Below are 25,727 nucleotides of genomic sequence, written 5' to 3'. Positions count from 1 at the left end.
TATATATATACACACACACACACACACACACACACACACATGCTTTAAACATTTACAGCAAGTGATTTCATCCACTTCTTTATTTCATGACAACTCTCATCATTAACTTTCCTATTTTTGTTTTATAAGCCCAATATATGATCCTTCTTCTTTCCTTACATTTATTCCAAACAAATGCTAAAGCTTATTTCATTTTGCACTTATTTTAAACGTTAGTGCATTTTTCTTCCTCTTTATCCAAAATGCTACTTTAACAACATGGTGATTAAAACTGCATACTATTTCTTCCCGTATATGTAATCAATATGCTGATTAACATTTTTTACTTTTGGTTTGTACATTTAAGTCTCTAATCCATCCTGAGTTAATTTGTGTATGTGATGAAAGGAAGAGTCATTTAAATCTTCTGCACATTACTAGCCAGTTATCTCAAAGCACCATTTAGTGAATAGGAAATCCTTTTCCTATTGCTTGTTTTTGTCAGGTTTGTTGAAGATCAGATTGTGATCTACATGGTTACTGTAACCATTTAGCACAATTTGAAGCTGATTAGCATGATGCCTCCAGTTTTGTTCTTTTTGCTTAGTATTGCCTTGGCTATTTGAGCTCTTTTTTGGTTCCATATTAATTTTAAAACAGTTTTTTTTTTTTTTTTTTTTCTAGTTCAGTGAAGAATGTCGATGGTAGTTTAAAAATAATAGCATTGAATCTATAATTTTCTTTGGGCAGTATGGCCATTATAACAATATGGATTCTCTCTATCCATGAGCCATTCAGGACATAGGCATGGAAAAAGATTCCATCACGAAAATGCCAAAAGGAATCGCAACAAAAGCATCTCCATTAAAAAGTGTGCAGTGAATATGCACAGATATTTCTTAAGGGAAGACCTAAATACAGCCAACAATCATATGAAAAAAAGCTCAACATCACTGATTGTTAGGGAAATGCAAATCAAAACCATCATGAGATAATATCTCTCAGAAGTCAAAATGGCTATTAAAAAGTCAAAAAATAACAAATGCTGGTGAGGTTGTGGAGATAAAGGAACAATTATACACTGTTGATAGAGTGTAAATTAGTTCAACCATTTGACAGTGTGATGATTCCTCAAAGACCTGAAGACAGAAGTACCATTCAATCCAGCAATCCCATTACTGGGTATATACCTGAAGAAATAGAAATTGTTATATTATAAAGACACATGTACCTGTATGTTCATTGCAGCACTATTCACACTAGCAAAGACATAGAATCAACCTAAATGTCTACCAATGATAGGCTGGATAAAGAAAATGTAGTACATATACACGGTGGAATACTATGCAGCCATAAAAAAGAACAAGATTATGTCATTTGCAGGGACATGGATGGAGCTGGAGGCCATTATCCTTTGCAAACTAATGCGGGGACAGAAAACCAAATACCATATGTTCTCACTTATAAGTGGGAGATAAATGATGAAAACACATGAACACAGAGAGGGGAACAATACACATTGGGATATTTGGGAGAATGGGATGAGGGAGAGGATTAGGTAAAATAACTCAAGAGTACTAGGTCTAATACCTCAGTGATGAAATAATCTGTACAACAATCCCCCATGACGAAAGTTTACTTATGTGATGAACCTGCACATGTAGCCCTGAACTTAAAAAAGTATTGATCAGCAGCTATTGTGCTAGTATTGAATAAAATCTGTGTTTGCTAGCATTGAATGTTATAATTCCTAAACCTTTGACTTAGAATGGCATTTTCTTCAACAATGGCTTGTATTGTGCAAATTGGTATTGGTAAATTACAAAGTTAGATAGATAAAGGTATTCCTAACACATTATATATTGTAACACATTATGTATCGATTTAGTGGTCTAATATGAAACAGCTCTCATCACTAACACTAAGATTATATTATATTTGTTGCTTCTATATTCATTAAAATAATGAGGTTATTGATCAGAAAATCCTGATATATTACTAAAACATGAAACGACATCTTTTGTATTACTTCTTGTGTTGTGTGCTATCTAGCTAAAGTCTAATGTCCAGTAACCAAGAGGGATGGAAGAAAAGTGATCTCTAAATAGATTGTGTTATGAATTGAATTGCATCTCATCTAATTTCATATGTTGAAGGCTGAACCCTCAGTATTCCAGAATGTGACTGTATTTGGAGACAGGACTTTTAAAGGGGTGATTAAATTAAAATCAGGTTGATAGGGTGGGCCCCTAACTCAAACTGATTTGTGTACTTAAAAAAGGGAAAATTTAGGCACACAAAGAGATACTGGGGTGTGTATGCACAGAGAAAAGGACGACGTCAGGCCATGAGAAGGCATCCATCTGCACGTCAAAGAGAGAGGCCTCAGAAGAAACCATATATTCCAGACCTTGATAATGGACTTTAGTCTCAGGTACTGTGAGAAAATAAGTATATATTGTTTAAGAAAAAAAAAAAAAGCTAATATTTTATAAAATGTCATTTTCAAACAGACTGAAAAAAAATATTTATTATTCCTTAGTACCCATTCCTTTCTGACCTCAATTGTCCTCATCCAAAAACAGGCATGCTCACTATAGGCGGACTCATCAGTTGAGTTAAGAATCATCAATGGCTTATTTATATTTGTATTTGTAACTTATATTTTTGCCAAATAGTTCACAGTTAACTATACTTTCTGTCTAAATGCACTTTTTTAGGTAAATTTGATTTTTAAAAATTTTTTGTCTATTCTTATCCTACCAACTTTACTATCATCAGAGGATAGGTGAAACATATTGGAATCTTACTACCTGGGAGATTGTAGAGATCATGTCTAGGCTTCAGAACCTGGTTTGATTCCTGAGCCCTCATGTACTCATCATGCTTACCTGACCCTGCTATTTCCCTTTTCTGAAAAACTGGAATTCTGGTTTGCTATATTTTCTGATGTTCTAGTTGTCTGCACACCCGGTTTCACTGCATAAAATGCAAATCACTTAGCTGCGTTTATGACATTCTTTGCCACAGTTTGGGCCCTCGGGAAACAGAATTTGTTAGGGGTGTAAGATGTTTATTAGGGATCAACATCTATAAAAGGTAGGAAAAGAAAATAAAGTTTGTAAGATCAATAAATCAAAATTATTTACAGCATCAACAAATCATTAATCAACCCAACGGGAAGTTCTAGTATTGCCCATCAGAGCTGTCTCACAGTAAAACAAAACAATTACACTTCTGTTACATCACTCTATCACCTGATGTGGATTGCTCTGAGAGGTACTGCCTATATTAAGACAAATGGCGTGACGCTTGAAATCATCTTGAAAGATGAGCAAGAAATTGTCAGACTGGAAAAGATTTGTAGAATATAAAAAACAATATATATAAACATGACATTAAAAAGTATGACATACTTGTATATTAAAATATGGCTTAATGTTGGTGATATAAAATGTATAAAAATGAAATGTGGTAAAGAAGGTCAAATAGTGAACAAAAGCTAAACCTGGAGACATATATTTACTAATCTCTATGTGTTAGACACTGTTTTATGTGCTTCATAGGTATTACTTCAAAGAAGTAGTAATAGAAGGATAATGAGATAATGTATGCCAATTATTTATTTCTGGACAGGACCGTCCCTAAATTATAATACTTAATACGTATAAAATGTTTGGAGAATCAGGTGAGAAGAGTAAGGAAAAGAGCAGACCTATGAATACATAGGTCTATCTTTCTCGTCATGAGTTTTGTAACAAATACTTGATGATTTTTAAAAAATTAACACCATCTCATACTCAAGAAAATGGAATTTAAAAAGGGGTAAGGTAAAGTTACCCAAATAAAAGTGATGTTTACACACTTCACTCAAAGTAGTAAAATGCTGATACCAGTAGACCATTATAAGTCACAAACATATACTATAAAACCCAGAGCAACAAATATAGAAGATTTCAAAGACATGCACTCAAAAGCATTATAAATAAATCAAGATGGAATCTTTAAAGTATTCAAGTTAAACAGCAGGAAGGCAAGAAATAAGAAACAGTGAAATAAGAACCAGAGGACTGAAATCGAAAGCAAAAATGATCAAATGGCATACTCGAGTACTAACATATCAGTTACCTTAAATGTAAATGATCTAAATACTCCAATTAAAAGTCAGAGATTATGAAAGTTAGTAACAAAAAAGGGGAGGGGACTATTATGTGTTGCTAAAAAGAAATACATTTCAAATTTAATAATATAAGCAGATTGAAAGCAAAGATGGGAAAAATATACCATGAAAACATGAATCCAGAAGTAGTAGGAGTGGCTATATTTAATATCTGATGAAGTCGAGTACACAGTAAAGAAATGACTAGCAACAAAGAGAGACATTACATAAAGATAAAATAAGTACACCAGGAAGACCTAATGAACCTACATATTTAAACAAGTAACAACAGAGCCTCAAAATACAACAATTAAACTAACCAAATTGCTGAAAGAAAAGTAGACAAACCAAGTTATGGCTGGGGACTTCAACACCCCTGTCTTAGCAACCCAAGGGGGAAAAAATGAAAATCAACAAGATATGGAAGAACTGAACTACACGATCAACAAGTTTAATCCAATGGACAAATGTAGATTCATCCACCCAAAACAGCGTAACACATCTTTTTGTTCACATACCTTTGGACCATTTCCTAAAATAAGTTGTATCTCAACCACAAAATAAACTTCAACAAATTTAAAAGAATTGAAATTATACATATACAACATGTTCCCTGGTCATAATAGGATCAAAATAAAAATCAGTAACTTGAAGAAAACAGGAAAATTTCTAAACATGTGGAAATTAAACACACTAACTAGTCCATAGGTAAGAAAGTCTCAAAGGAAATAAAAAAATACAGGGAAATAAAATGAAATTGAAAGCACAACTTATAAAGGTATATGGAATGCAGCTAAATCTGTCCTGAGGGAAAAAATTATGGCACAAATAATCAACTAGAAATTAGAAAAAGAGTCAAATCAATAATCTAACTTAGCATCCAAAGTAGAAAAAGAAGAGTAAAATGAAACCAAATTAAATAGATTAAAGCAATAAATGAGGATAGGGCAGATCAATGTAATTAAAACTGGAAAAGCAATAGAGAAAAAAAACCAAAAAGTTATTTCTTCAAAAAATCAATAAAATTGGTAACATTCGAGCAACACTGACAAAGCATTGAGAAATAGATAAGACATAAAGATGCAAATTACCAAAATTTGAAATTATATGGGGGATTCACTATGGATACTGTAGTCATTAAAAGAATGATAAAGGGCTACTATGAATCATTATATATTCTTATAACTATTACAATCATTGTATTTATAATTTTACAGAAAAACAAATCTCTAACCAAGTGAGTTTCATTGGCAAACTCAATTTAACAATTAATGAAGAGTAGAATAGGAGGGAAGAAATATTTCTCAATTCAGCATATGAAGCTAGGATTACACTGATACCCAAACCACAGGAGTATAAAAAATAAAATAAAACTACAGAAACATATTTCTCAAGAACTGAGACACAAACATTGTTAACAAAATATTAATAAATACAATTCAGCAATATATAAATATAATTTTAATTTTTGCATAACTATAAAAGGCACAAGTGCAATTTTGTTACATGGACAACATAACCAACTGAGATTCATGCCAGAAATACAAGAATGCTTCAGTATTTGAAAATCAATCTATTTCACATCAATATCAAAAAGCTAAAGAACAAACATCAATTCAATAAATACATTTAACAAAATCCAATACCTATTACGATAACTATTCTCAGTAAGTTAGGATCATAGGGAAATTTCCTCAAATTAATAAAGGCTACCTACAAATATCTGACAAGTAGCACTTTACTTAGTGGTTAAAAAAAATGAACATTTTCCCCTGAGATCAAGAACAAGGCAAGTGTGTCTGCTCTCACCACTCTTGTTCACATAATACTGAAACTTCTAACTTCTGCAATAAAGCAAGTCGAGAAAATACCATAATGATTAGAAAGGAGTACACAGTCTCTGTTTGCAGATGATATTATCATTTATGTAAAAATCCAAAAGCATGTAAAACAAAATACATGAAAGAAATTTTTAAAATAATAAATGGGCTCAGAAAATTTGCGGAATATAAGGTCAGCGCACTAAAATTGATTACATTTCTACTTACTGACAAGGAGCACTTGGAAAATGAAACTAAAACACAAAAGCATAAAAAACTACTCTAAGGAAAGTGAAATACATAGGTAATGTATTTGCCAAAACATGTATTGGATTTTGTGCTAAAATTAGAAAATGCTGGTGAATAAAATCAAAGAAAACCTAAGCAAATGGAGAGACATCGTGTATTTATGGATGAAAAAAATCCAATGTAAAAACAAAAAAGACATCAATATTCTTAAAAATGATCTATAGTTTAATATCCCAGGTAGATTATTTTGTAGACCTCTACAAGCTTATTCTAAAATTTACATGCAAAAGCACAGACCTTAAAGTATTTAAAACTACCTTTACAAAGAAGAATAAAATGAGAGGAACTATTTTATCTTATCTTACAGCTTACTAGAGACCTACAGTAACCAAACCATTTTAGTATTACCAGAGAAATAAGCACACAGGTCAGTGAGACAGTGATTATGAAAGGAAAAGAGGAAGGATCCTAGAAATAGACCCACAGGAATATGCCCAACTGATTTTTGACACAAGTGGAAAAGAAATTCAAATAAGGAAGAATAGATTTTTCATCATGTGATGCCAAGGTAATTGGACAGCTATAAACAAAAAAGCTTGATATTAACTTTTACTCACACATCAAACTTTATAAGAAAATCATCTCAAAATTGATCATAATATTGAATTTAAAATGCATAGGTATAAAGTGTTAGAAAAATCATAGGAGACAATCTTTAGAATCTAGCGTTAGGCAAAGGGTTGTGAGAATGGACAGCAAAGACACAGTCCATAAAAAATGCATACATTGGATCTCATTGAAAATAAAATTTGCTGTGTAAAAGCCCATACAAAGAGGATGAAAAGACAATCTACAGACAGGGAGAAAATATTTGGAAAATACTTACTTATCACAGGATATATCTAGAATATACAAAGAACTTCTAAAACTCAAGTGTAAATATATCAATTAACCAAAATAACAAATGAGGGGGCAAAGAACCATGAACAGGCATTTTACTAAAGACACTATATAGATGTCAAAAATAAGCATATGAAGAGATGTTGGAAATCATTAGCCATTAGGAAAGTGCAAACGAAAGACACAATGAGATATCCCTACCTACCAACAGAATGAAAACAACAATAACAACTAAAAGTGTAGCAGTAACACATTATGGCAGGGATCTGCACAAACTAAGTCATTTGTGCAATGCTGGTGGGAATGTAAAACGTTATAGCCATTCTGAGAAAAAACAAAATCTGTCAGCAGTTTATTAATGAAAAAGAAAGAAGTAAGGGAAAGGAGGAAGAAAGGAAAAAAACAGAAAGGGAAGGGAAGGGGAGGGGAGTGGAGGGTAAAGGAAAAAGAAAAGGAGAAGAGAGATGATCATATCATTTATGCTAGAGAAATCAGAATATTTTTAACACATGTATCTGTACACTATTCGAAGAAGTTGCATTTATAATGGCTCAAATCTGGCATCAGTCTAGATATTCTTCAAAGGATGAATGATAAAAATTCTGAAGTAGGTGCATACCTTGCACCTACTCATCAACTCAAATGGTCAAACATTTCCTACACACAATTTGGAAGGGCTGGATAGAGATGGATGTGATTACAAAAGGACAAGAGGAAGGGTCTCATGGCAATGGAACTATTTGATATCTTGACCATAGTAGCAAATGCTTAAACCCACACATTTAATAAAGCTGTATAGAACTAAATGCATACATACAAGGACAAGAAAGTAAGGAAATATGAATACATTGATGAATTTTGTGGATGAAAATATACGAGTTGTGGAATTACATCATAGTTTTACAAAATGTATATAGGTAAAATACATGTAGGACTACTCTGTGTTATTTCTTATCAGATTATCTCAATACAACTTTCAATTAAAAGTGCTCATAAGTTATTGTTACTATTATTATTTTAGATGGAGCCTCACTCTGTTCTCTAGACTGGAGTACAGTGGTACAATCTGGGCTCACTGCAACCTCCTCCTCCCGGGTTCAAGCAATTCTCCTACCTCAGCCTCCTGAGTAGCTGGGATTACAGGCATACAACACCATACGCAGCTATTTTTTTTATTAGTAGTAGAAGTAGTAGAGAAAGGGTTTCAGCATGTTGGCCAGGCTAGTCTCAAACTCCTGACCTCAAGTGATCCACCCACCTCAGCCTCCCAAAGTGCCAGGATTTAAAGGCATGAGCCACCACACCCGGCCTGATTATAAGTTTTTATGGTGACTTCTATGAATATTTTTATTACCATGTATCTGACTATGAATGGGTAGGAAGTATACAGAGGAAAATGAAATTGGGAGAAAACTACATTATTTCTCAACTTGTGGAAAAGTAAACGAAGAAGTAAATTTAAAATGAGGAGAGTGGCTATAAAATCTTGAGATGAAGAAACTCCCATGACACAAGCTTATCTATGTAACAAACCTGCACATGTACCCCTCAGCTTAAAATAAAAGTTAAAATAAATAAACGAATGAATTCACGAAGCGGGCTTCCAGACGGTCATGTAAGACCACTACTTGCGAGGTTTTCCAGTAGAGTCTAGAGAATTTCATCTCCTAAATATTTAAACTGCTATTCCTTAACAGGTATGACATTGAATGCTAAAAATACAGATATTAATAGATGTTAAGAGAAAATGTTTTCATTGCAAAATTGGAATGCTGAATTAATAAAAAAATTAAACATTTCTTTAATCTAGGAATTTACAGGAACAAAATGCTAATTTTTATTTTTAAGTCTCTAAGAAGGGGAGATAAAATATAAATCCTAAAGAACTTCAGTGTGTATGTGTGCATTTAAAGCACCTTTTAGTCCTAACATTCTTTGGAATATATTTTTGCAAGGACTGGTTCAAACCAGAGCTGATCCATGCGGTTTCTAAGGTAATTTTTACTATTATATTTCAATTGTCCAAGAAACTCTCTATACCTCTTACCAGACACATGAAGTATTTGTGGTTGTTTTTTTGTATGTTTGTTTTATAAAGGTCTAGAGAAAAAATACTTCTTTCTCAATTATAAAAGCTTATACGTGAAATATATTAAGTATATTTTAATTTATTTTTCCCTCAGTAAATAGATATTACAGCCAGTTAGCTTTTTTTGATATGGTAATATGTAGGACACCAATTAAATTCAAATATAATCTTATTTTTGTATAATCAAAATATGGAAATTCGTATTTCATATATGAGATATTTTTCCACTTCTACATGTTCTTATATTTTGACTTAAATTTCATAATTTATGCTATGAAAATGCCTTTGTGATCAGGAGCAGTTCACTAAAACCACGATTTCCTAAAGTCATCTTGTTCCAAACACCTTGTTCATTATTCTCATTTCACTGCAGTGATTTGACTTCGCATAATGCTGAGCTGACTCTATTTTTGACTCTGAATTTTATTGTGGGCATGTGTCAGCTTATTCCTGAAGTCATTATACATAAGCCCCTCTCAAATATTCACTGTCTTATTTTGTGGTTTCTTTTTAGACAAGGCTTCCATTGAGAGCAATGGCCCTGACTTAGTGCTTTAGTGTCTCACCAATCAGGATGCAAGTTACATTTCTGGTGGAATTAACTGTTCAAGCAAACACATTCCCATGAAGAAAGCAAAGCTGAAGGTTTATTAATATTCAGGTCCACTGCAGATGAGAGGCTTCTCTTAAGTAAGCACATTAATCTTATCTTTTCTTATGAGCATGCTTTACCAGTGACCCATGCCAAGTGCCTTCATGTGGCTATCTCCATTTTAGCACCCCAAAATTGCAATGCAGAGGTAAAGTTTTCTTGTTTTCTTCCCCCTAAAATCAAGTTCTCTGGATTTCTTCTGTATCCTGACCATTTAATTATTATACCTACAGAAGTTAGCATTATTGCTATGACACAGAACTTAGGGACAAGTGTGTAACTTGTGTACAATGTTGAAGTTTATCTTTCTTCCCAAATAACTATTAAATATCATTAAGCTTCATGAAAAATAGTCTCAAGATTTCTTATTCTGGAAGTTGCCATCTACAATGGTTTATAAAAAATGCAAAGGAAACATGCTATTATTAAGCTATGTTATTTTATTTCTTCCCTTCTATTAATCCCTTATTCTCCTCCCCTCAATATCTACTAGGTTTTCTTCTCCTCTAAAACTCATGATCAATATTAACAAATCAGATATTATTTGAATGTTTATTTCTCTATCAGGTAAAAATAGCCAGGTGAATTCTCACCTAATTCTCAAGGCATGCTTGGAGAAATCTAAGTTAAGTAGATTCTTACAATATGTGCGAAATTCACTTCAAGATTTCCTGGACAATACATCTAAGAGTAGGTCATCGTCATCTGGACTGAAACTGCACTAAAATGTGAAGCTATGTGGCTTTGTACACTGAAGTAGGCCACACATCAAAGTTACTACAAAGAAACTACAACCTTAAATATGAAAGTCAAACTGAAAGTCACAATAGCAGATATGCTAAATTCCAGGCATTGATTTGACAATTAGCTGTTTTTTTTCCCCCAGGTTTGTAACTCTGTGTTAATTGTTTCAGATTGAGTACCAATAAGGTTTTGTGTAATTATTCTCCCAAAGAATTCTACAGAAGCCTTTGTGCACATATCACTTCTATTGGGTGTCTAGTGTTTACAACATAGTTCTACACTTTGATTTTACTTAACTTTAATAATTCTCCTTGAGCAGTGTATGTGCTATTTCTCTTGTGTTAAAATTGAAGATATCTAAATTTTAAATTAAATTTTAATTAAATTCAATTTAAATGTTTTGTCACATAGCTCTTCAAATCAGAGAGGTAACCTAGCAATCATGCCTCACCCATAGTTTGTGTTCAATATTTTTTTTTGCTTCTCATTCCTGGTTTCTAGTAAGTATAAATGTCATGAGGTTTTCCTCTGTAAATCTGCTTTCCCTGTCTCATCATTTAAACTGGGGAAGTTCAGTTGTATTTTAGAATTATAGATAGGCAGCGGTTGGTTCCAAGATAGAAAATACTGGAATACCTTTATGCACAGAAACACCTGATGAAATAAAAGGGTGGCCTATGAAACACTGATTTCATGAGAAAGACCAAGGACTTCAATGTAAAGTGGACAATTCGAAGGATATCCCAATTGTAAGCAAACTGGAAACCTCTAGGAAGAATACAGAGCATTTAATGCAAGAGATAAGCTAACAGACCAGCTAAGAAAACAAAATTATGATTTAAATATGCTGGTCATTTCCCTGTCGTTTTACAGCTTCAAATTCATCCTTTAATTACATTTCCCATCACTCTGTGATGCCATCCATGGCTGACACTATACAAGCCATAGGTTTTTGTTCTGTTTTGTTTTAACTAGCTGTAACCTCCTTAGATTTAGGCAATAGAAGGTAGAGAGGAGACTGAAAAGAAGGCAAAGGCAAGAAGGGATGTTCTCTTGTTTTGTACTCCGATTCTGGCGAGGTTCCCTATGAGAATCAACCTTTCAGCCCAGCAGTAGCTATTTACTAAAGCATTGTCAGTTGATTTCAGCCTCCAGCATCTTCCAGAACCAAGTACATATCATCCTTTCGGAGGTACTAACAGCAGCCAGGTGACACTGTTTTCTCTAGTTTTGAGCCCCAGCTATGTGGGGACCCTCATCTGAGCTTCTAATGTGTGCTTAATCCTAATGTCATTCCTGTCTTCTCCAGCCCTAGAGACGAGAGCTAGTTCCTGCAATTATTATCTCTGAGTGACTCAAGGTTCCCTTTACGTATTCAGGTCTCTAATACCTGTGTAACAAGCTCCCTGTATTATGTGATTTCTGTTGAAATAAGTAAGATAATTTTTATTTACCAACTTGATCCTGGCAAAAATAAGGCCTTTTCAAGAAAAGCGATGCAAATATAAAATTAAATTCTTAAATGTAAATACAATTTTTATTCAGCTGGTATATCACTATTCCTAGCATTGGAGAGTCATGATTGTCCTTATCTTGTATTGAGAATTTTCTTCATTTTAAGCAGCTCAGTGAGAGAATCGAAATTTTAAAATTAGGCCAAAACCACATGTTTTGTTATTGATCTTAATATTCCAGTTGAATGTACAGACACAAACAAATATTACCAGGAAATTGAGTTTGAACATTTGGAAATGGGATTCATTTAGGGCTAATAGTGAGTTGACATGTGTGTGCCTGTGTTTGTGTCTCTGTAACTAATGTTTTTGTTGTTGTTAAATTATATTTAACCTGAATAGTATATGTGCATCATAAAAAATGCATTGAAAAAATCTGGAAATTAATGGAAATCTTATAGAACATTTTGTCAAAGTTTTTAATCATAATTTGTTGCCATTATTAAAATCATTTCTATATTGAGGCTAAAAGTGCACTACATGGTTCCAAAAATTGAGTCAAATGCTCTTAGGTAATTAATTTTAGTCATATTCCAAAACATCAAAATTTCAACAATTTAAAAACCATTTGTTGGCATGGAAACATCAGTTTAATTAAAACTGGATTAAACTAATTAACCTAAAACATATTGTACTACTGAGTGTTTGATTTAGAGTACTTTGGAAGAAAAGAACATTTTCATAATCATTTTAGGTCTTTTATCTAATGGAAGTGTTTAGGTTTCATAAAGAACCTACATATGCACTAATGTCTCAAATGACTGCTTTCATTGGAGGAGGATGGTTATGAAGGTTTCCATTAAATGAAATGCCAGTTTTCTTGAGGGAATTCAGAGAGCAGAGCATTTTATGAAAATTGCTTGTTGTCTTTGCTTACCCATAGCATCCAGGAGATTTGAGAAGAATAACCTCAGTGTCATCCTTTATTTCATGCCTTATATTTCATCCCAAGAGGCTAAGCATTGTATCATAAGAGAAAAATCACATGATGAACCACAACAATAAAACATGGGTCAGAGTAGGATCACTGAAAAGTTTACAGTAATGATACAGTCATATCTGCATGGCAATAACCAGTATTTTTTTTTTTTTTTTTTTTTTTTTTTTTTTTCTGAGACGGAGTCTGGCTCTGTCGCCCAGGCTGGAGTGCAGTGGCCGGATCTCAGCTCACTGCAAGCTCCGCCTCCCGGGTTTACGCCATTCTCCTGCCTCAGCCTCCAGAGTAGCTGAGACTACAGGCGCCCGCCACCTCGCCCGGCTAGTTTTTTGTATTTTTTAGTAGAGACGGGTTTTCACCATGTTAGCCAGGATGGTCTCGATCTGCTGACCTTGTGATCCGCCCGTCTCGGCCTCCCAAAGTGCTGGGATTACAGGCTTGAGCCACCGCGCCCGGCCTATAACCAGTATTTCTTACTGCAAAGAAGCCCATAAGTTCATAGATGGTATTCTTTTTCAAATATATTTTAGATTGTCTAAAAGTTTCTAAGTCAATGGTTTCATTCTGGCTTTTTTTGTTATTTTTTTACAAATATTGAGTGCTTACCATGTTAAAGGCCCAACCTTGAATAATTTTAAAAGATCAGTGGGAAACGTCCTTGCTTTCTCCCATTCATGTTCACATTCTTTCAGTGGAAATGTGATTCTCTCTGGGTCTCATTGCATCCTAGCTCTAAGGCAGTATGGAGGCTTTGCAATGTGTCAGCTTGACTAGGGTAAACTACATTTCCCAGAACTCAACTTTTTGCTGAATTCTCCTTCAGTTTCTCTAACACTGGCACTCGTGTGTGTGTGTGTGTGTGTGTGTGTGTGTGTGTGTGTGTGTGTGTGTCAGTGTTTATCTCAGTGAAAAAGACCCCTGCCTTCTACAGTATGCCCATATCCCAAACACTGGAGGCAAGAAAGACTGACAAGAGTTTCAGTCTCTCCTCTTGGACTCCCACTTTGTGTGTGTGTTTCTGCCTTCTCTGTACATTCATCTTACCTTCCTCACTATTTGCCCTGTGGATTTCAAGCCCCAGCATCAGCTGGAAAGACAACAGCTTTACAAAGATTGCTTCATTAACCCTAAGAATTGTACAAAGCCAAATCTCTAATTCCTGATGAATTACATCCTAGTAGTTATGAAGTTATGCTTCTCTGGATAAACCCTGAGTCATACAGAAGATATGTAACCCAGGCATAGAAAATAAACAGACCCGTTTTGCTAGCCACCATGGCAAGTTGTTCAGGGATTGGTGCTTAATTCAATTTGGTCATTGCCATTTCAATACCTCATGCGTTAACTAACACTCTTTTTTTTACCCTATAAACTGAGATTTTCTATCAGTGCAACTAAACAAGTTCTCAATGGTATAAAATTTACGGGTGTTATTCTTATGCCCATTTTACTCATAAGGCACATGGTCATTGAGGCATGGAAAAATCAGTTTATCCTAGGTTATACAACCAGTTCCTATAGGAGACTGATTTCAACATAGGTCCATTTTCTTTCAAAGCCAGTTGTATTTTGCATGATTAATTAAATGGGATAGGCAGGTAATTATCATAATGATTCATTGCTTCTAGAAAGCTCTTTTATAAGTAAAATGACAGCTGTAATTTATAATTTGGGGAACGGGTTGAGCACCTTTAAAAAAGCAATTGTATTCTATAGCATATTATCTCCTTCTATGACAGGGTACTGGATTGCATTAAGCAATTATTTGCTTGAAGACATGGATTCTGGTCAGATTCTCTAATTTGAGGCTGGTCATTTTCTTTTTCTCTGTATCACAGGATATTTATACTTTCAAGGAAGAAACAGTTTATCTGAATTTTCAACAGATTCAGTGAATTGACCAGTTGCCTTTTGGCATAAAACAGAAATACTCTCAGATTCCCATGAGCCTTATTAATAGAATTTGATTCATGGCTTTATTTCTTTAATGTTATGTGAATATTTCATTTCATATTAAAATATCACTTACACATAATTTCTTTATACCAGAAAGTCTGAATATATTTGCATCAAATTGTAAAATCTATGTACCACTGAAATAAAGCCCATCCCTCAGAAACTATGGGCAAAAAAATTAAAATTAAGTATGCCATTCACAATGGATTTGTGATGGATATTACAACATTTTAGAAAAAGATAGTCATTTATATTTATTTAATGCATGTTTCATGACTTTAAGCACTATCCCTTCTTTCTTCCAGTGACAGTCTATTCACAATTGACATTTGGAAAGGTATTGCAGATGCAAAGAAAATTAAGGCTCTCCACTTGCTGTTGAGTAGCTCCCAGATTAGGAGAGGCAGAAAAAACAAACATGAATACAAAAGTTGGCGGCCTATTCAAAGTGTTCAATCACAGACGGGATCAGGTTGCTTAATAGAGCTTATGCTAGGGAGGGAGTGGTAGGAAAATGCCATTTGTGGTAAGTCTTGAAGGCTAAGTAGGAGCTAACCAGGCAAAATAAGAGAGAAGACAGAAAGGAATTTCAAGTAGAAGAAATAACATATGCAAAAGTTCAAAGTAGTAAGAATGATAGGTAGGGAATGGAGGGAGCAGATAATGGGATTAGGGAAAGGGAGAACCAGATCATAGGTTTGTGTGTCCTGTGCCAAGAAATCTATGAAAGAGGAAGTTATTGAGGCATTTTAAGGATGGGATTGGCACAATCAGAGACATTATCTAAGGACAAAGGTAGAGGACAGGTTAGAGAGAAAGAACATAAGAGACAGGGAGGTCATTTGGGAGACCATGGCAAGCAATAGTCCAGAATTTAAGAGACAGAACTAAGGCTATGGAGGATGTATGCTTACATTTCAACATTTTGGCATAGACTAAAAAGTACATATAAAAATAAAGAAAATCTATTGACATGTATTAGAAATGATATACAAAATTAAAGCCCCAACTTGCAATTTTTAGATCAATAATACTGGTAAATGTTTATATAGTGTTTACTTATGAGAGCCAATGACAATTTTAAGTGCATCTCTATCTAACATGATTATCAGAATAACTCTCTAAAATATGAATCGTTGTAATAATCCCTTTAGGGATTAAAGAAAAGGTTAAAGGTTAAGAAAATTGTCCAGTGTCACCAGCTAGTGTGATGGCTGGCACTTGAATCTAGATTGTCTGTTCAGATTCTACAATTTCCAACCCATGCACTCCACTCACAGCTAAGGAATCCTTGAGTGCCTGCTGTGTCTGAACACTGTGATGAACATTTGAATTCTTACAATAACCTTCTACATTATTTGCTTTTGTTTCTCTCATTTTGCATATGAATAAGCTGAAAATTGGTGTCTCAGCAAGATAACTAACATTACTAATAAAAAAACTAGTGAAATACTTAATAAAATTAGCATTTGGGAAAAATAGCACAAATATGAAGTGAGGTAACCAGGACTCAATGACACATCTGTCTGATTTCATATCAGTATTTTGTTTTTATTTCTTACCTGAGAACCATGTCAATATTTTTAATGCCATGGATTTCAACCAAAAAAAAAATGCTATATGCCATGAACTATGCCAGATGTTTGGTATGCAACAAGGAAAAAAAATACAGTGCTTGGCTTCAACCAGCTTACCATCTAGTAAGACAGCCAAAAGCATAAACATTTATTGTGCTGTGGTCGATATGGTTTGACTGTGAGTGTGCCCAAAATCCTATCTTGAATTTTAATCCCCATAATCCCCAGGTGTCAAGAGCACGACCAGGTGCAGTTATTTGGATCATGGGGGTCTTTTTCCCCATGCTATTCTCGTGATAGTGAATGAGTCTCATGAGATCTGATGGTTTTATAATAAGCATCTGGCATTTCCGCTGCTGGCAGTCACTCCATCCTGCCACCCTGTGAAGAAGGTGTCTGTTTCTCCTTTGCCTTCCACCATGATTGTAAGACTTCCCCAGTCATACGGATCCATGAATCACTTAAACCTCTTTCCTTTGTAAATTACCTAGTCTTGGGTATTTCATCAGAGCACTGTGAGAATGAAGTAATACAGTGATATATGCTATAATATTAGGGAAAAAAATAACCTTGTTAGAAAGAAAAATAATAAGAAAAGGAGATACATTAAAAGCATTAACATAGTCCTGCTTATATTTTGTTTGGCATTAAACATTAATTTGTAAACATGTATTTTCTTTCTGAATCACCTGATACATAAGTTAAAAATGTCCATCTGAGCTATAGAAAACAATTATTTGAAAATTACTTTGGAAATATTCTTCAAGTCTTGAGATACATCTATCATCTCCTTAGTTCAACAGATACCTGTGGGCACCCAATTTGATACTGAAGTTTCAAAATATAGATTCTTAAGAACTTGAAGTCCTAAGTGACTATTTCTTACAGTTGCATTGTAATTAGCTTTAAAAATATTATAATTTTTTTGGATTATTAAAGTTTTATTGAGAAGATTAGGAAACATTGAGAATACAGTTTTTGCTATAGTCACATACTATCAAAGATTATTTCAGAAGTAATAGAAAGGGATTTTTTTATTTTCATTTTGTGTGTGTGTGTGTGGACGGGATAGTATGGACAAAGATACTGAGATGGCACAAATTATCCTCAGGAAGCAAGAAACATTTAATTTTGTTGTTGCATTAGGAAAATAAAGGGGAATTATAAGAGATATGGAATGTAATCAAAGATGAGCTAAAAAGGGCATTGGCTATGAATCTGAGGAATTTTTATTTTCTTTGGCAGAAAAAAATAGAATTTTAAGCAGAGCGTAGGTTTGACTTGTTGGCACAGGATTTGCATTTATTATCAAGCTCATTACAATTTTAATGTAAACTTGTTGAGGCCCTACTATGTGCAAAGTGGTACAAATAGGTCTTTCCCTGTAAATAATACATACTCTAATTGTTGAGTCAAAATAGAAATCTTTAATAATGATATAATGGTTTGCAGATGCTCCACACAATAGATTCTTAATGAATGATGTCAATGCTGCTGCTGAAATTATCCATTCAAGTCTGAAATATTGAGTATTACATCATTATGTTGTTACGTAAACAACTGTATTTGTTTTCCCCTCCTTTATTATGACTCTGTGATCCATTAGAATTGCTTATGGCATTTTACTTTACTTATTTTCAGCTGCATCAGAAACCCAGATTTAGGTAATTAACCACATAGGCCATTTTGTGACAGAGATTAGTGGCAAAAATGACTAAAATTATTGAAGTGACTATATAAACATTTTCCCCTATCAAATATGTATCCTCATTTTTTTTAAATTTCCCACACAGCTGGTTTTGCTAGAATTAGATGAAAATGATGTATAATTGCAGTTGTTTAAAATTTGATTTTAGTGTTGTATAGCCTTGAAGGTGCTAATATTTAGATTATATATATTCATGTACATTCATTTATGTACATTTATACAATGCAATGGGAATACAACAATGAACAAGGAAAACAAAAATTCATGCATCGATGGAATTTACATTTTAGTGGAAGGGTGAGATAAAAAATTAATAAACACACTGTATGTATATATACATGTACATTCATATATGAATGTCTACCAATCATATGTCTATCTAGTTATCTATATTAGTTTTCCAGAGACACATAAGCAATGAGATATATATATGTATATGGGTGTATGTACATATATAAAGAGATTTATGTGTACATATGTGTATATACAAAGTAGATTTATATGTATATACATATATATAAATATGTAGATATAAATTTATGATAAGGAATTGGCTCATGTGATTATGGATGCCAACAAATCCCAAGAAATTCAGGGTGAATTGGCAAACTGCAGCCCCAGGAAAGCTGATGGTATAGTTCTAGTCCTAAAGCTCACAGGCTCAAAACTCAGAAACAGCTGATATTTCAGTTCAGGTCTAAAAGCAGGGAAAAGTCAATATCCTCATTTGAAGGCTGTTGTGTAAAATTAATTCTCTCTTATTTGGGGATGGGTCCACCATTTTGTTCTATTCAGACCTTCAACTAATTAGATGAGGCCCACCCACATTTGGGAAGGTAATCACCTTTACTAGATCTACCTATGTAAATGTTAATTAAACCTAAACACATCCTCACAGAAACACCTAAAATAATGTTTAATCAAATATCTGGACATCCCATGAGACAGTTAGTTTGACACATAAAATTAGCCATCACCTTATTGATTTATTTATCCATCTGTGTTAGAAAATGTTAAGTGATGTGAAGATAATCAAACAAGAAAAGGAAATTGGAAACACTGGATCTGTTGCAGATGGCTGCACGTTTAAAAATGGTTGATATGGAGTGCCTCACAGAGAAGCTGATGTTTGAGTAAAGACCTGAGGAAACTGGGAGGTGATGGAGAGCAAGACAAACAAATCTTAGAAACTTTAAACATAGAGGGAATAGTAAGAGCAAAGATTCTGAAGCAGGAGTCACTCTGGAGTGTTTCAGGAGCACCATGGAAGCTAGTGTGGTTGCAGTACAGTCTGTGACTGGGACAGTGATATGAGGTGAGCTCAGAGAGATAATGGAATTCAGATTATATAGGATTTTCTAATTCATTGTACGGTTTTTGTCATTTACACTGAGTGAAATGGGTCATCACTGGAGCATTTTGAGCATGCAACTGACATAATCTGATGTACGATTTTACCAGTTCATTCTAGCTACTCTATTAAGGGTAGATTAAAGGGTGTCAAGAGTGCAGGCGAAGAGCCCAGTTAGGAGGTTATTGTAATAATATGGGTGAGAGATGATGGTGACTTCAACCAGAGGTATCAGGGCAAGCTGAAAAAATTAAATGAGGTTAAAATATTTCTTCAGAAGCCACACACATAATATGGCATAAAAATTACTGATGAATTTTAAAACATACATAAGTTTAGTGCCATTGTTAATCTATTTGTCTTAAAACCTTAAATGTAAAATTAAATTTTGTTCATTTTTTAATGAAATATTTTGTTTGCCAAGATAATACCATACTTATCTCAGAAGAGTTGACCACATATTTACCGGGACACGTGAGCTAAAAACGTGCAGCAATGTGAGAAAAATAGATGATCCCTTCTTTTTGATAATTTAATGTCAAGCTTGCTCTTTTATTCCTAATGTGGCATGTAATAAATGTAGCTGTGCCAAACAGGCGGCTGTGGCTTCTCTGTCACCTATGTTGTTATGCTCTGCAGGAATATTTAAAACCATTCATACAACTCAAAATCTCTAAGCATTTTCATGATACATTGTGAATTCATTTGGAATATAAATACCAATGACCTTTTCAGAATCAAATGAAGAAAACTTCTCAGTGAAATTGCCCCTTTCTTGCAACTAAGACACTAGCAGTAGTCCATGGTATTGGAAGCTTATCCTTTTTGATTCTCTTGAGCATTATTTTATCCAGTACACTGTTTTAATTAGATGTAGCAAACTCGAATGGGGAAGGTTGGGAGTGCCTATTTAGCTCACAATGATCTTTCTGTCCAGAGGCCATAAGTTTTCAACCTCAGCCACTTTCAGAAATAATTCATCATTATTCTAGAAAAGTGAAGAGGCCGATAGCAATCCACTGACTGCCTTACCCCACCATCACAGCCATTGTAAATAGCTGATGAGTAGGAATCTGCCCAGTGTACATCTATGTGTGTCCTTACTTCTCATTCTATTGTGCAGCCACTGAAGTTTGCCTTAATAATTCTATAATCCCTTCTCATTCCGGTTGTGGAGCTCTGATCACTCTCTTGTAAAGAAGTCTTGCTGAAGTAGTCATTTTAACCATGGCTGGAATAAAGTTATGAGCAAAGAGAAGGAAAGAGAGAAAGTCAAGGAAGTTGAGAGACAGAGAGAGAGAGAGAAAATGGTGTTTGAGCCCCTGTCTCCATTTGCTGAGGCTTCCTATCTAGACTTTCCTTTGGTCTCATCTGTCAACTCTAGAGATTCTCCAATAATGTCTTCAGATAAACTCTCTCTTTTTCTGACTTATTGATATTTTGTCTTTAGGATGCATACGGCACAAATGCTGGGAAACATTTTATTTACTCGTATTGCACTTCTTACATACAACACATGAAGTAGCCAAACTCTATACCCATGTACTTTATAAGTGTGAATAAAAAATCTAATAATTTCTACCACTGATTATTTTACATTTTACAATTTGATATAGGAAATAAGACAGGAGAATTCTAGTCTTAGTTCACAGTTAATTTGGATAAATCACTTTATTTCTCTTGTCTAAATTATTTTTAATGTCTACTGCAGCCATATTGATAGCTATTTCTTTTTATCCATATAATGCAACATACAAGGGATTTAATCATCACCATGCTTTTGAAATAGTCCTAGAACACCAGGTATTCATAGAGTGCTACAAGGTCAACTGTATTAAGATCCCAAAAGGTGCCTTAGAAAGATATCTTAAGACTGCGTAAGTGCTGTATAAGTTTCAATCACCTTGTTTATAATCTTAGTTTTCCATGAACATACAGATAGATGAGATGATGGATGGATAGATAGATCATAGATAGATAGATAGATAGATAGATAGATAGATAGATAGACAGACAGTAAGTGCATAGAGAAAAGCAAGTTGTAACTAGTCGTTCTATAAGATTGGAGAACGTTTAGAGGCAAGTCTCTTCTTCTTTCTCTTTCTTTTTTCCCAGCTTCCCTTTGTGGCTAGCAAGAAGTATACTAGTATAAAGTGCTCTAAAAATATGGAAACTGAGAGAAGAAGAAATATGAAAAAGAAAAACAATGGAGAAATGTGAGAGAGAAGACCATCTACTCTGCGATATTAGACTTCCTCGTGATGAAGGAGGAGGACAATATTGGATCCGATAGGTGACTCAAGTCTAAATATCGACTGAACTAAAATTTAAAAGCCAAAAAAGGTGAAAGGTGATGGAATCTGTCTCAAGTATGAAGAGTTCCTGTAACTTCATAAGGATGAAAGATTTAACAAAGTACACTTGAGAGCAACAAGACAACTGTAATCTTTTCACTTTTATACCCTAATGGACTAGATTCAACAATCTGGTAATGTTGTTCTCCTTCTACTCCTTCCCTTCTCCTCCTGTGTCTGCTTTTTCTTCTCCTTATTATTATTGATGTTGTTGTTCATTAGCTACCAAAACCTGAAATATTTCTTGGGGTTCTTCAACTCTAATGCAAATCTGGCTATAAATTGAGATTTTCTACTCATCCTTTCAATTCTTGAAAACACTAACTTATAAACTTCCAAAACATACAGAAGATCCCTAAATAGTAAACATGGAGAAATAATATAGGTGGAATGATTGTATTAAATTATAATAACTAGAAACAAACCTCTGTAGTTTCTGATTTCTTTGTTAGAGGCTTGAAATTGCAAAGCCACACCCCCTAAACTTGTGAGGATCCATAGCTGCGGTCACCCCTCCTTCCAGCCAGAATGAAAAACTGTGCTACTTGAATTTCTATTAAATTAGGAGAATTTCTCATCAGTATTGTCTTTCAGGGTCACCCTGGATTAGTGCAATAGTACTCAAACTGTCCATCTTTGCATAGTGCCTACATATTGTGCAGAACCATCTGGAAACCAAGCTTGAGTTTTTCTTCCTCAACTAACTGTTCAGCATATGTGTGTGGATTGAGAAAGAGAAGCCAGTGCAGCAGGGGTATATGAAGTGTAGATGTGTGTTACTTCCTTCCTTATTCACTTGTGCCTTCAGGACATGCTTAAAGCTGATCTCATATATGCTACTTTCAATTTATGGAGCACTGCTGTGAACGCCGAACCTTATGGGTTGAGGAGTCAGACAATATCCAGTTTCTGATAGGTAGTTCAGGTCACATATTGACTTGATAACCCATTATAAAGCATTTGGTCTCTACTGAGGCCTGATAACAAGACAAAGGCTATTTTTCAAAAGAAGAATAGTTAGGCATAGAGTAGAAGACAATATTGCTTAGCTCCCAAATTCTAAACCTTTGCCCTGTGATCCATCTATAACTCCCTGTCAAAGCCTCTGTAAAGCATCCCTATCTGCCACTTTCATCTCAAGCAACAACAGGGTCTGTTAACTCACATGGCCCAAATGGTAGAAAAGCTTGCATGGCAGCCTGAATCTATCGCCAAGCCTTCTTTGGTTCTTGGGCTAGTAAACTAGAAAATCAAAGTCTCTGTGGCCTAGGACATAACATAGACTGGAGAGTTGACATAATGCTAAAGTAGAGCAAGGGAGTCAAATGTTAGTCCTTTTAACAGAAATAAAACTGGTTTTGATGATCTTTATTAATAGGTATGGAGAAAAATGCAGTGTCCAGCTTAATAGTGACTCACCAGGTACCAAGGAATGCATAGATTCGCTCTAGCAATTACAGTACATTTAGAAAAGCCATTGCAATTAGAGTCACCACTGATAAAATGTACAATAATCTATTTTAATTCCCCAAGATCTATGCATCTTCTGCATAGACCAAATAAGTGAGGTGAATGGAGATTGGTAGGAGTCACCACCAGTTATCTTTCCGGCTATCTTTGCAGTTTCCCAAGGAATATAGAGTTGCCTTTGGCTTGCTACATTTGCATGTAGCTATAGCTCTAGGGGCTTCTTTGTGGCCTTTTCTACCATAATAGCTCTACTATATGACTCAAGGAACCTATAGCAGAGCCAATAGCTGAAAAAGTTTATTCATATTTTGCATTCCTGACTAAGAAATAGTCATAGAGTGGGCCTGGACATCCACTAGTCTTACTGTAAGAATCAACTGAGCCAAAAATGCATAGATCACCCAATTTCGATAAACAACATGCTGGCACTCTGATCTGGGATATCCCAGCTCCAGAACTGTGAGAACTCTATCATTAATAAGCCACTCAGTCTACATTGTTGTGCTATGGCAGCCCGAATGTACTAAAATACCTGTGAAGAACAGCATAAGGTTAACTGTTCCCCATGATTTAATTACCTCCCACCAGGTCCTTATCATGACATGTGGGAATTATGAGAAGTATAGCTCAAGATAAGATTTGGGTGGGGACATAGCCAAAATATATCAGCATCCTTCAATCCAGTTAAGTTGACACCAAATTTCAACCATCACAAAGATGCAGGAAAAGGTGTAGTACTGTCATCCCTTCATACCTAATGGGAATTGATTCCAGGATATTCCACAGATACCAAAATCCAAGGATGCTCAAGTCCCTTATACAAATAATGCAGTATTTGCATAAAACCTATATACATCCTTCCATATACTTTGAATAATCTGTAGATTAACTATAATACCTAATACAATATAAATGCTTTGTAAATATTCATTACACTGTCTAGTTTAGGGAATAGTGATAAGGAAAAAAGTCTGTAGGTGTTCAGTACAAACATAACTATTCTATTGTTTTTTCCAGATACTTTTCATCTGTGGTTGGTTGAATCCATGAATGTGGAACTCACGGATATAGAAGGCCAACTGTTGTTGCAAACCTGCTTATGCCTAGGTAACCAGTGAGGTAAGCTAGCAGGTAGATGACAAAGTATATGTGCTAAAAAATAATTTTTCCTAACCATGGAACTATAATGGCTGTTGCTTTGCCTTCACCTACAAAGCTTGTACAATATTTCTTGTGGTTCATCCTAACTGGAAATATACAGGCAAGGCTATTAGAGGAAACATAGTTCAACTGAGCCAAATTGATATTCTATAAAGCCACCTATATTAGTTTTCTAGTGTGCCATAACGAAATACCACAAACTGGGTGCCTGAAAACAATAGAAGTGTATTGCTTCCTAGATTCCAAGGTTAGAAATTGAAAATCAAGGTGACAGCAATGCCACGTTCTCTCTTAAAACCATAGGGGAGAATTCTTTCTTGCCACTTCCTAGCTTCTGTGGTAGCCATCAATTGATGGTTTTACTTGGCTTTCTGCTCCATCATTCCAATTTCTGTCTCTGTCATCACATACATTCTCACTGTGTCTCTATCTTCACGTGGTATTTCCCTCTTCTTATAAGGACACTAGTCATATTCGATTAGATCCCACCATGATGATTTCATCTTAACTTGACTACATCTACAAATGCCCTGATTTCAAATAAGGTCATATTCACAGCTATTGAGGAGCTGACTCCAATGTATATATTTTGGGGGGTTACATAATTCCAGGCATAATACCACCGGAGGCATTGAACTTGAATGGACCAGAGAGGATATGCAAACTTCATGAAAAGTAGTGCAGTTCCCCATAATACTGAGAATGTTGCATAATTCTGAATTCCTGATACTGAATTATAGTTTAAGGAGACCAACCAGGCCTTTGGTGGAAAGTAGATGACATCACATCACTTCCATCTTAGAAAGACCAACAGTTCATTCTCATAGCTGTAGGGATATTTAATATAGGAACTTACATTTTCTACCCAAACAACCTCAGCCAGTCAATTATCTGGAGGTTTACACTATAACTGATACATTGGCATAAACTCCCGTATGACAAGACATGGCTACTCACCAGGAAGAATTCTCACAGTGAAGGAGGCACAGCAGTGGTCCCGCAACCATGGGTTCCACCGGCTATGGCACATGCTGTATCACGCCAACACACCTGTTCTCATACACTTTTGCAATTGCTTACAAAAGGTACGGCTGAAGTAGTAGCATT

The 25,727-nt window shown here is 34.7% G+C and overlaps 1 long non-coding RNA gene across 2 annotated transcripts in view; it reads left to right on the top strand.

The window, feature by feature from the left end:
• LOC108537825 (uncharacterized) overlaps positions 1-24,563 on the top strand; it is a 25,143-nt gene extending 580 nt beyond the window's left edge. Inside the window, exons 1-3 of one of the 2 annotated variants that reach the window (XR_001887930.1) lie at positions 9,794-9,886; positions 21,751-22,123; positions 24,477-24,563. This is a non-coding gene — a long non-coding RNA (uncharacterized LOC108537825). Of the gene's footprint in view, positions 1-9,793; positions 9,887-21,750; positions 22,124-24,476 lie in introns of those variants that run through there. The other variant, XR_001887929.1, reaches the window with a different exon arrangement.
• Positions 24,564-25,727: the final 1,164 nt, after the last annotated feature.

The sequence above is a fragment of the Rhinopithecus bieti genome, unplaced genomic scaffold (assembly GCF_001698545.2).
Source record: "Rhinopithecus bieti isolate Rb0 unplaced genomic scaffold, ASM169854v2 scaffold_15083, whole genome shotgun sequence".
In the NCBI taxonomy this organism is placed as follows: Eukaryota; Metazoa; Chordata; class Mammalia; order Primates; family Cercopithecidae; genus Rhinopithecus; species Rhinopithecus bieti.
The sequence above is the reverse complement of the archived record's forward strand: the minus strand, read 5'-3'. Positions and strand labels throughout refer to the sequence as shown.